Source organism: Cervus elaphus, chromosome 8, assembly GCF_910594005.1.
Source record: "Cervus elaphus chromosome 8, mCerEla1.1, whole genome shotgun sequence".
In the NCBI taxonomy this organism is placed as follows: domain Eukaryota; kingdom Metazoa; phylum Chordata; class Mammalia; order Artiodactyla; family Cervidae; genus Cervus; species Cervus elaphus.
In genome coordinates, this window is record NC_057822.1 from 37,258,815 (window position 1) to 37,269,402 (window position 10,588).

Here is a 10,588-nt window from a genome sequence, read left to right on the forward strand (position 1 = left end):
AGATTCAAGGGATTAGATCTGGTAGAGTGCCTAAAAAACTATGGACAGAGGTTCTTAACATTGTGCACTAGGCAGTGACCAAAACCTTCCCAAATTAAAAAAATGCAAGAAGGCCAAGTGTTTGTCTGAGGAGGCTTTATAAATAGCTGAGAAAAGAAGAGAAATGGAAGACAAGGAAGAAAGGGAAAGATATGCCCAACTGAATGCAGAGTTCCAGAGAATAGCAAGGAGAGACATGGAAGTCTTCTTAAGTGAACACCACTTTGGACAATGTGAACAATTTTCAAAGTGAAAATAGAGGAAAGTAATAGGATGGAAAAACTGAAAATCTCTTCAAGAAAATTGGAGATATCAAGGGAATATTTTGTCAGGGGAGCTTGTAATTTCCTCGGTTCTGTCTTGCCACAGCAGAACTTTGAAGCAATGGATAGACCAGTGGTATAGCTCCATGTTTCAGCTCAGTTTTATTTAGAAAGCAAAGGAAAATACATCCTCGAGGAGTGAGGGCAGGTCGACCCAAAAGACCCGAAGAGAAGAGAAGCCCCAGGCTCAATTTTGGTTCCTCCTTTTATATGTTCTTTCTCCTCCCCCTGGGCCTGCCCTTTGTAAAACTGGGCTAGCCAGGAGGGCTGTATGTTTTACCTGAGGTCCTCACTCTGGTCCTTTGACCTTCCTTTGTTCTATTTTCTTTTTTTCTTTTTTTTTTTAATTTTTTTATTAGTTGGAGGCTAATTACTTCACAACATTTCAGTGGGTTCCTTTGTTCTATTTTCATGGGCTTTTCCCTTCTTTCTCTTTTAGCCACCACCATTTTGGACTCCTTTTTCCTATTCTAATTACCTAACACTCCCCCCTCAGAGGCCCAAGTCAAGGTCTCTCTAGCTACTTCCGGTTGAACTGGGACAGTGTGGGGCATTGGACCTCCCCCTCTTGCTAGTCTCAAGGCTCAGAGTCCCTTTAGTCGTGTCTGTCTAAAAGTGAGTGATATTTTCCATGGTCAGCTGTAATTTTATATATCCTTGTTAAACTGGCACTGCATGTTGTAGCCTGTTGATCTGGGCAGAGACAAAATGGGTTAGACCATTGATAAGACATGCAGCAATCATAAGCAGCATTGATATGGTGATAACAAGGATTAGTAGGGGCATTAGTCAACTCCAAATCCCCCATTTTCAGGAGAATGATCCCCCAGAGAGAGATTGTAGCCACCCTAAGAACTCTCCAGCTTGTTCTTTGAGGTCCTATAGGATATAGAATATTTTTCTTGAGGACTGTGAGACTTTTTTTTTTTTTTTTAACTTAACTGGAGGTATTTACCCGGAAACAGCATGTCTCATTCAAGATGGCTCAAGTCCCTCCTTGTTTGAGGATCAGGAGATCTATTTCCGGTCTATATTGGAATACAACCCCTGCCAAGTTGTGCTGGCTCTTTAGATCTGTCTGAGAAATCTTATCCCCAGAAACTTAATTTTGGCGGTGTTCATTAGAATGGCACTCATTTGTAGTTCTGAATAGGTATCTGAGATTTCCCAGGGGTTCAAAGGTGTATTGAGTGTCCTCTTCTGTTTTCTTTCATGGCTTGACTAATGAGTAGTGAATCCAGGAGTCATGTCCTAGTATCTTCACTGCTGTGGGGGTAGAAAATATTACAGGGTAGAGGCCCTTCTATGTGGGCTGGAGTTGAGCCTTTGAGGACCCATCTTTCTAGACTTTAATTAGGACTTGAGTCCCTGGAGCATGTAGTGGTGGCTCTTTAGAATCTTTTGAATCCTGGTTGACACCCCACAAGTGTATATCTTGTTGGAATTGCCCAATGGCCATGGTATAAGACCAGAGGGTCTGAGTCTCTGGATCTAGGAAGGGGTCATTGACATAAACAAAAGATTTCCCATATAGCATCTCATAAGGACTAAGACCAACCTGTTCCTTAGGGGCAATATGGGTGTGGAGGAGAGCTATTGGTAAAGCCACCTTCCATCCCAGGGAGATCTCCTGGGTTATCTTTTTTATTGCTGATTTTAAGAATTGGTTGGCTCTTTCTACTTTTCCTGAAGACTGAGACTTCCAGGCACAACGGAGATAATAAGTAATGCTCAGTGCTTTAGAGACCCCTTGGGTGACTTTAGAAGTAAATGATTTCCCATTGTCACTTTGTAATGACCTGGGCAGACCAAATCTTGGAATAATTTCATGGAGCAGTTCTTTTACCACCTCCTCAGCCTTCTCAGTCTGGGTGGGAAAGCCTTCAATCCATCCTGTGAATATATCTATCATGACTAGTAGGTATTTATACACTTGAGAAACTGGCATCTGGGTGAAGTTCATCTGCCAGTCCTCTCCTGGGTAGGTCCCACGCCATTGGATGGGCTGGGCCAGCTGGGGACTTTGAGCTCCATGGGGGTTGTTTAACTGGCAAGTGGGACAAGAGGAGTCCACTTGCCTTATAGTTATTTTGAGGCCTGTTCCTCTAAAGGACCTTTCTAGTAATCCTTGGGGGCCTCTCCCCTAAATGAGTGATGGCATGTAAGGATTTAACCAACTTCCTTTGGAGATTCCCAGGCAGAAAAAGGAGTCCCTCCTTTTGGAACCACCCCATATGATCTTCTTAAACGCCCTCACTCTTATTTTTAAGAGTCTCCCCTTCAGAATAGGAAGGAGTTTCTGGCAAATTAGTCTGTGGCACTAGGATGGCCACCCCTATTAGGTCATGGTTCTGTAATGCTGCTCTCTTAGCTGCCTGATCAGCTGCTTGGTTCCCTCGTACCACTTCTGTGCTCCTTTTTGGTGTCCTTTACAGTGGGAGACTGAAACTTCAGGGGGCAGATGGACTGCCTCCAAGAGCCTAAGGATTTTATAACCATATTTGACTGGGGACCCTCAGATGGTCAAGTGGCGTTTTTCTTTCCAAATAGCAGCATGTGCATGTAACACAAGAAAGGCATACTTGGAGGCAGTGTAAATGGCTACTCTTTTGCCTTTTCCCAGCTCTAAAGCTAAATCAGGGCTATGAGCTCAGCCACTTGGACCGAAGTACCTGGTGGCAAAGGTTTAGCCTCCATGGTCTTGACATTGGAGACTACTGCACATCCAGCTCTTCTTTTTCCATCCAAGACAAAGCTGCTTCCATCAGTGTACCAGGTTTCCTCAGGATTGGTCAGAGGATCTTCTGACAATCTCTCTTGGGGTTTTGTCCAGTGGTCCAAGGTTTCTAGGCAAGAGTGAAAGGGGAGAGAGCCCTCAGAAGTAGGCAGGAGGATAGCTGGGTTAAGAACCGCACAAGGGGATATATTCAGGCCTGGATTTTGCATCAGCACTACTTGATATCTGAGGATCCGTTCATCAGACATACATAAGAGGTCTCTTCCATTCAGGAGTTGTTTCACTTGGTGGCTGGTGAAAACAGCTTGCCCCGAGAGAGAGAGAGTTTTAAAGCATCTTCTATCAGGAGTGGAAAAGCTACAAGCTTTTGAAGGTAGGGAAAGATCTGTTCCCAATAAAGGAGTAGGACACTCAGGGATGACCAAAAACTAGTGGGAAAATATTTGTCCATCCCAGCAACAAAGAAGTGCTTGGGTGAATATTTTTGTAATTGTTTTCCTGTAGCACCCAAAATAGTACAGGTTTGGGAGGAGAAGGCTCCGGAGTAGGAGATCAAGACAGAGTAGGCGGCCCCTGTGTCAACCAAGAAATTCTTGGACCTACATGCCACATCCAATTGCACCCTTGGCTCCAGCCCTGTGATGGTTATCTGTGACAAGCAGGCTGGCTGGAACAGGCTGCTTCAGTCCTGCTGAATCACCCTGAGGGAAGGCTTGGTGCTTGACCTTGAGCCTCTTGGGTACTGATGGCAGAGTGTCGCCCAATGTCCCAATTGATGGCATTTGTAGCAAGCCATTTTAGGGGACTTTTCATGGTTTGGACCCTCTTTGGCCCAATGTCCCACCTTTTTACAGATTAGGCATTTGCCTTGTGCTTTGTCCTTTAAGGACTTGGGGTTTGCCATAGGGCTTCCCTGGAGGCCAGCATCTCTGCATGCCTTGTCTCTTTCCTTTTCTCCCTTTCCTGGGCTTTGGCTTCCATCTCCTGTTCTCTGTTATAAAAGATATTGGTGGCTGGACTGTCTTACCTAAAGAGGCATCAGGATCCTGCTGCTGTAGCTTTTGTAACTTTATCCTGATGTCTGATGAACACTGGGACAGGAATTTGTCCTTTAAAATCACCTGTCCCTCATAAGAGTATAAGTGCAGACTGGTAAACTTTTGGAGGGCCTCTTTTAGACTTTCCAGAAAGGCAATGGGGTTCTCATTGGACTCCTGAGTTATTGCTGAGACCAGGTGCAGTCCCACAACTAATGGGCTTCCTTCTAATTCCATGGGTGGACTTCCTTAGTGATGAGTCTTTCTGAAGCTTATCCTAGCCAGTACTCTCACAATCTGAGATCCAGGAGTCCCTGGGTCAGGGTGCAGGTCCCCAGGCAGGCTGAGGCATGACGGCCTCCTGGAGATCAAATCCCTGGGCAGGCTGAGGCAGGTTGGCCTCCTGGGACCCCTGGACTGGCGGATTCCTGAACAGATGGAGGTGTGACAAGCTTCTGAGGACCAGATCCCTAGGCAGATCAACCTCCTGGGATCCCCAGGCTGGAGTTGGGTGTCCCCAAAGTACTGGGTAGTACTGGGTAGGATGAAGGGGTTGTAATCTTAACTTATTGCTGGTTTGTCCACTGCAGATGGGAATAGATACCATGATGTAAAGTAATTCAAGTCTATGCCCTGAGACTGGGAACCTGGTGAAACAGACATAAGCCTTATGCTCTTATTGTTCTGAAGGAATGTAAGTCACTGATTTCCTCCCCTAGTCTTTCATAAGAGCAGCTTAGGGTGTCTCCAGTGATAAACCTTTCACTGTCATAGACCCACTCTAGGTAATAACAGCAGTAATGACAAAGGAGTGGGTTATCTGGTCCTGTTAGGGGCATTAAGAGTACTTTAATAATAAGTGAGGTGGAGCAATGTTGCCTATTAGGGGGCAGGGTCCTGGTTGTAGGAGTTAGTAAGTGGCTTAAGAACCAATTGAGAAGAGGCAACAGACCAAATGTTCCATAAAAGTGGAGTGGAGATTTGATCCAAGGGAATGTTTGTAACTTTAGGAGAAGGGTGGCAAGGGTTTGGGCCCAAATGGCCTGCAGGGATAACTCCCGAAGTGGCAAACATTATCCCTGGAAGCCCAATTGCCCTTGAAGGGATGCCAGCAGATGGGCTTCTAGCAGGCATTGTGTGCCTGTCACCTGCCCTAGCAGGTTCACTGAGAAATGCTGTTGTTGCACAAGTGGTAGGAATCACAGAAGATGAAGGCCTGAATATCTAGGGGGATTGGATATGATATGGTATTTCCCTCCCAAGAACCAGCTATTTTCTGGTTGTCCCTCCAGAGGATTGTAGAGGCAACACTGTGGGCCCAGACGGGGCTTGGGAAAAGCAAGAAATAGGAGGGAAGGGGGAAGGGCACAACTTTTAAAAGAATGATATAGCCCAAGGGCATAACATAAACTGATTAAAATCAAATGGGCCCAAGATGCCTATTCAAATTCAACTAAACCTTGATCCTCAATCTGCAAACTAAATGACACACCCAGAGGTGCCAGGCCAGTTCCAGTTCAGTTCAGTTCAGTTCAGTCGCTCAGTCATGTCCAACTCTTTGTGACCCCGTGGACTGCAGCACACCAGGCCTCCCTGTCCATCACCAACTCCCGGAGTTTACCCAAACTCATGTCCATTGAGTTGGTGATGCCATCCAACCATCTCATCCTCTGTCATCCCCTTCTCCTCCTGCCTTCAACCTTTCCCAATATCAGGGGAAGGAGTCAGTTCTTTCTTTTCAAATGAGTCAGTTCTTCACATCAGGTGGCCAAAGTATTGGAGTTTCAGCTTCAACATCAGTCCTTCCAATGAATATTCAGGACTGATTTCCTTTAGGATGGGCTGGTTGGATCTCCTTGCTATCCAAGGGACTCTTGGACATAGTTAGACAACAGTTAGAACCAGACTTGGAACAATAGACTGTTTCAAAATCAGGAAAGGAGTACATCAAGGCTGTATATTGTGACCCTGCTTGTTTAACTTCTATGCAGAGCACATCATGGTTAATGCTGGGCAGAATGAAGCACAAGCTGGAATCAAGATTGCTGGGAGAAATATCAACAACTTCAGATTTGCAGATGATACGACTCTAATGGCAGAAAGTGAAGAGAAACTAAAGAGCCTTTTGTTGAGGCTGATAGAGAAGAGTGAAAAAGCTGGCTTAAAACTCCACATTCACAAAAGCTAAGATCATGGCATTAGATCCCATCACTTCATGAGAAATGGAAGGGGGAAAGGTGGAAATAGTTGCAGATTTTATTTTCTTGGCCTCCAAAATCTCTGTGGTTGGTGACTGCAGCCATGAAATAAAAAGATGCTTGCTCCTTGGAAGGAAAGCTATTACAAACCTAGAAAGTGAAAGTGAAAGTGAAGTCACTCAGTCATGTCTCTTTGCAACCCCATGGACTGTAGCCCACCAGGCTCCTCCATCCATGGGATTTTCCAGGCAAGAGTACTGGAGTGGGCTGCCATTGCCTTCTCCGATAGCAGGCTGCTAAAAAGAGAAAGGAAATGTAGCTTAAGAGAATATTTGCATGAGTGAAACATAGGTTCTGAGTCTTTGGCGAAGGACTTGAAGAAAGAGTCCAGGGTAAATACATAGTTCATTAACATAGGTTAAGAAAAACTTTTCCTTAAGAAAAACATTTCCATGAGAAAAATGCGTTGGTTAGTTCAAGATTTGAGAAAAGTTAAGTTCAGGTGGAACCAGATGTCGTCATGGCAACACAGAACTTTAAGAGAAACCTCCTTTTAAATTTGTATAGAGAAGGGGAAGAAATCTGACACTTGTAGTTTGTTTCCTCCTGCTGCTTATGAGAGAGATTAAAAAATGTCTGACACTTGCAGCCTATTTCCTCCATTTGAAGACCTCTAGCCTTCCTGCCAGTTATCCTGTCATCAGGATCTTTAATAAGGAAGGAAACATCTAGGATCCCTCTTGTTTTATTACCCTTCCTCTAGTACCATATATACATCCTTTAAATTTCAGGGATTAATAAATTAAACTCCATCTTATCTGATTTTTTCCGATGAAAAAACATATAGTAAACATATAGATGGAGAAAAAAACACTGAATGAGAACTGGTGTCCTCTTGCTGAACATTTGCAATCTGAATTCTATGCACAATATATAACCTTTTAAAAAACAGAATTGTGCCACCTCTTCAGTTCAGTTCAGTTCAGTCACTCAGCTATGTTCGACTCTGTGAGAGCCTGGGGCCTCGTGGTCAAGGTTGTTTTTGGTTTTCTTTTGGGAAAGAAAGAAAACGAAAAACGAAGTGTCCAAACTGGCTGAAATACAGGAGAAGTATGTGAAGAAGGAGACATCACCTCTGCTGCGGAATCTTATGCCTTCATTTATCCGGCATGGCCCAACAATTCCAAGATGAACTGATATCTGTCTTCCAGATTCAAGTGCTAATGCCTTTTCAGCTACTGGAGATGGAATAGTTTCAAGAAACCATAGTTTCCTCAGAACTCCAATTCAAAGAACACCTCATGAAATAAAGAGAAAAGAAAGCAACAGATTATCTGCACTTTCTTACCTTGCCAGGAGGCTAGCAGATGTCCCTAGGGAATATGGCTCTTCTCAATCATTTTTAACAGAAGTTAACTTTATTTCAAAAAATGGAGACTCCGGTTCCAAATGTTATTACTCAGATAATTATTTTGATGGTCAGAGGAGGCACCCACTTGGAGATCCTACACACAAAGACCATAGGTATTATGAATACTACCATGGTATCTTCTAAAGAATGCCACTGAATCAGGGGAGGCATGCTTCAGCCCAGTTCTCAGGTCAAACAACAGGGAGGGAACACAGTCCCACCCATCAACAGAAAATTGGATTAAAGATTTACTGAGCATGGCCCCGCCCATCAGAACAAGACCCAGTTTCCCCCACAGTCAGTCTCTCCCGTCAGGAAGCTTCCATAAGCTCTTATCCTTCTCCATCAGAGGGCAGACAGAATGAAAACCACAGTCACAGAAAACTAATTAAATCAATCACATGGACCACAGCCTTGTACCACCTCTATTCAGCTCTAATTCCTCTTGATATTCCAGCACTGGATGATGCGGCTTCTAGAATGAATGTTCAACTATTCTTTCTCACTTTCCATTGTACTTACCATTTTTAAAAATCTCAAAAACCACTACAATATTGTAAAGTAATTAGCCTCCAACTAATAAAAATAAATGAAAAAAAAAACTCTTTAGCAAATTGCTGTCTTTTTCTCATCATTATAGCTCTAAAAAACTGGTTGTTCTCCTAAATAGTAGCATGTGATCTTGCTCCACAATGGTTAATGTATTGATTTGGCCAGAGTAGTTAAAGAGTCAAGGATGATTATTTTTAGCCAGTTATTTTTCAAGCTCTTTATAAAATCTATAACATCGTCAACAGTGTTTGAAAAGGTTTAGGGAGGCAAACATGGCAGCTTCCAGAATGAAAATGCTACAATTGAAGGGCCATCCTGGACAGGGAGAGGGAAAGGAAAGAAAATTAGCTGAGGAAAGAAGGGACTTTTATCTGAAGAAGGTAGGATCTTTCTCATTTGTTGCTGAAACTTCAATTCAGTGTAGTTAATGGAACAAACCTATTATAAGACAGGATGGGGGCCCACTCCCCCATGCCCTCAATCAGCGATAGGTGGAAATTATAATTTCATTGAGTATCTCCTCATAAGGCAGTGGATATTCAATGACTATGTAAAGCTTAACCATGTTCTCTGCCATCTCCTAACTGTGAGGTTTTCATATAACTCAAGTTTCAGGTTGAGCTGTATCTGAATACAAACTACAACTCATCTTTTTAGCCTGGAAGTCTGATCAACAGAATTATAGTAAGAGGCATAAATGTAATTTTTCTGAAACAGTTAAATCAAACAAGTAAAATCAACTTTAATAAGAGATTTTATTAAATCTAATATATCCAAAATATTATATTTCAACATTAAATGAATTGGAAAAATATTCAGATATTTTGCATTCTAATGTCCATACTAAGTCTTTGAAATCTGGACTTAGCCAAATGAAGTCTTGCCAAATAGAGTCACATGATAGTGACTACAGTATTAGCACAGATCTGAATGTCCTTAGGGCTTCTTCAATATCTTGTAATGTACATGTGTGTTAGGAAAGTAAACTGTTACATAATTTGACTACTATATTTAGGATTTCAGGAAGAACTTATTTCTTAACTGCTAGATAGTTTCAAGTAAAAAATGATTTGCAGTAGTTCTTTGCTAATCATGGCCACTCAACTCACCAAGAACTTATTTCAATAAGAGGTTGCCATTTTCAAAATTAAGTCATACCCCTAAGCTGGGAAGTAATTTGTTTTTTTTTCTCAACTATGTGCCAGCATCTGAAATCAAGAAGTCTAGTATTTTCAACTGAAGAAAATTCAGGAGATAATAGAATACCTACTTAGATTACATTTGATTAACTTTATCTTCCTGCAAAGAAATTCTGAATTCAATTAAATGATTAGTCCCCGTTTCTTCCTTAGTACTATAATTATTATCAAATGTTGATTCATGAGTGAGAGGTAATGAAAATTGATCCAAGTTACGGGGACAATAGCAGCCTAGCCAATAGCAGATTCAAGAACTTTGCATGGTTGCAAGGTATCTTCCTGATCACGTACGTTGTGCCTGAACTTCTGGCCCTCTGTGCTTGTTTTTATCGATGTGCACTGTCTGAATGTTTTGTATCTCCCCTAAGTAGAAAAGGAAATGGAAGCCCACTCCAGTACTATTGCCTGGAAAATCCCATGGACAGAGGAGCCTGATAGACTACAGTCCATGGGATCACAAAGAGTCATACACGACTGAGCGACTTCACTTCAAGTAGAAAAAGGTTTGGAAGAGACTGCTGGGCAGTTCATTAGGTAGTGCTTAGTTCTTATCCTTGTGCTCTGGATACACATATATTAATAAAACTATTCTGGTAGTCACATATATTTATACCAAAGATGTGTTAGGCACATCTATCTCTATCTAACTCTGTCTCCCTCTGAGGCAATTGCACTTAGCCATCTTACTTAAGGCGGTCTCCAAAAGGGAGTTCTACTAAAGAAAGAGTACTAAGAAGATGCCCAGATATTTCACCTGCAAGCTTGCAGAACAGTTTCCTAAAAACTATTACATGCAAAACTGAAATGTGTCAAAGATTTTAAAATAAGAGCTTATTTAATGCACCCCACAAACTTAAGAAATGAAGAGTACCATTACACCAAATTTTGCAAATTAGGAAACTGAGGCACAGAAATGTGAAGCAACCTGCTGATCAACTAAACCTCTTTCGTGGTTGTGGCACCAGGCATTCTGTCCTGAACCTGTCCTCTTTACTGCTACTCCACATCACCTTTCCCGCTGATACTTGTTAAGAAAATCCACATTATTCCCAGCTTTATTTTTGTTGCACCCTTTCAAGGAGCTTGAAAGGA

The 10,588-nt window shown here is 42.4% G+C and overlaps 1 pseudogene; it reads left to right on the forward strand.

Moving 5' to 3' along the window:
* LOC122698200 overlaps positions 1–10,583 on the forward strand; it is a 34,162-nt pseudogene extending 23,579 nt beyond the window's left edge.
* Positions 10,584–10,588: the final 5 nt, after the last annotated feature.